Genomic DNA, 2,594 nt, shown 5'->3' with positions numbered 1-2,594 from the left:
TACAGGTTCCTTTAGCTCAATTATGTCGATAAGTGCATGCTCCATAGATAGCTCACCTTCCATTGTTTAATGGGCAGAAATCGATTAGATGCGCTGTGATGTAATTTAATAGTTAAGGTTCAACCACAACACAAAGGAAGCTGACCCTCCCCCTCGTTTGCGAGGAGGAGGAAGAACCCTCCCGTCCCGTGATTCATGACGTACTCCCTCCCACCCGCGGTTGTGTGGGCACGGGGGATGAGTCACGCTGGGAGCGGGGGAGGGGCAGAGAAGGATAAGAGGGAGACCCCTGCCGGGGCTTTTTTTGGCTTGGCTTGTAGTAGGCCTTCGGGTTCTGCTTGGCTCGGGTTAGGGTTGAAGGCTTTTTGGTTCTGCTTGGCTCGGTTCACTTTCTCCTGTGATCTGGTAAAACCTAGTAAGTCGAATTTTGGTGGAAATTTTGTTAGACCCATATTTGGACTTGCTCGGTATTACCCCTTCATTTTATCAGGTTAAAGTGTGTGAAACTCTTCCCTGTTTGCAGTTTTTCATCTGGAAGAACCTCGTATTTCCATTAGCTTAGGCCGAGGTCACATTTGCCACGGCGGCCGTGGGGTCTCCAAAATCTGCGGCCACTAGTAATTATACGGTGGCCGCAGTGTTTCCATGGTCACACAATGTAGCAGTCACATGTGTTTTTATTTTTCGGGGAGCCGCACGGCGTATTTATAAATTGTGGAGACCGAAAACGTGGGGGTGCCGTACGGTCTTTGATTTGATGTCGCACGGTGACCTTAGGGGGTCACTGCGGCGGCCATAGAATTTTCAAGGCAGACGCAAGGTGCCCGCAGGGGGACCCTAAGGCGTACGTGCGGCCAGACGGATGGTAACGAGTAGGTATATATACCAGTTCTTTTTTTACTGAAATAAATATATACCAGTATATATAACTGAATATACAATAACTATAATATACCGTGGTGCCCCCAGAATCCGAACGCCCCATTGTTTGAACAAATGGAATCCAAACAATTTTTTCGAGAAAATTTTGCCCTAAAAACCTAATACATTTTAAAAAACCGAACACAACGTAGCGTTCATGTTTGTTCACGTGTCTCCCCCACCTATTCGACCCGCATCTTCGCGCTTTGTTCATTCAGTTCGTCGGTGGAAGTCCTCATGAAAGCATCTCTCGTGTGTCGATCGATACTAAGGCCTCAGTCACATTTGCTCTATGGCGAGGATACGGCGGCCGTACGCCCTCTGAATTGACAGAAACGTGCGGCGGCCGCAGAGAAACTGTGGTAGCCTCAGGGTGGCCCTGAGCCGTTTGGCTATATTTTACAGGTCGTAAGGTCGCCGTGGAATTATAACGTGGAGTTATAACTTTTTTCATTTCTACGTTCACCGTAGAAATTCGACAAGCCGAAACAAAAGAACTGGTTAAAAAAATTAAAAATTAACCCATTCGTTACCATCCGTCTGGCCGCACGTTCGGCTTAGGGTCCCCCTGCGGTCGCCTTGCGGGCACCTTGCGTCTGCCTTCAAAATTCTATGGCCGCCTCAGGAACGCCCGAAGGTCACCGTGCGACATCAAATCAAAGACCGTATGGCACACCCATGTTTTCGGTCTCCACAATTTATAAATACGCCGTGCGGCTACCCGAAAAATAACAAGGACAAATGTGTCCAAGAGCAGCGTCCAAAACCGAAAGGTTTTGTCGGCTAAAAAAAAACAACAACTTCCAATATTTCATCACGTGCCTTCATTAAGCCAATAGCGAAACCCGTCATAATGTATTTACGATATATCGTGTATTTACGAAATATATAATGTATTTACGAAATTACAATACGATAAATGGAATAATTTTTAAATAGTAACGTGAACTTTTCGAAACTTTAAAGCAAATGTCCGAATATATTTAAAAGTTCATGATAGACTCTCTCAAAAGGCACCGTCTATGTGAGGATGTGTACATGTGCTCAGTATTTAAAGAGATCCGGATCTTGCAAATACAAGAGTCGAGTCCGAGAGACTACGCGAGACGCTGCTAAAAACATATGTGACTGCTACATTGTGTGACCATGAAAATACTGCGGCCGCTTTATAATTGCTAGTGCCCGTACATTTTGTAGACCCTCCGGCCGCCGAGCCAAATGTGACTTAGGCCTTACCTCGTGTTTTCACCTTCATTTGTGATGTTTGTTTTTTTAATCATCTTGTGTTTTAATTCATAACAAAAAAGCAATCCGATCACGTGGTGTGACGGACTGTCAGGCAAGGATTGAATTTCACAGCAAAACCAGTAGTAATTTGGAATATCCATGATTACGTCAGCCCGATGCGTTTGATGAAAGTGATTGTGGTTCTGCGGGCATCATGTTTGATGAGCTGCCCTGGGGGCAGCGCTCTCGCAGAGCGCGCAAGCGATCGGAACCCAGGCCGGAGCACGAGCCTGTGTGGACCTTTGGATGTGGTGATTGTACCAGTTTACATACAATACACCGCTAGCGAAGGTCATTTACTCATCTTATTTTACCTTAAACATGGGGAATTTCAGTTTAAAGTGTCTTGAAAGTGGGTTTTCTTTGGGTCCATGAACGGATTAATT

Source organism: Eptatretus burgeri, chromosome 8 (genome assembly GCF_056783735.1).
Source record: "Eptatretus burgeri isolate ZD-2024b chromosome 8, Ebu_testis_v1, whole genome shotgun sequence".
Lineage (NCBI taxonomy): Eukaryota > Metazoa > Chordata > Myxini > Myxiniformes > Myxinidae > Eptatretus > Eptatretus burgeri.
This window is presented reverse-complemented; position numbering follows the sequence as displayed.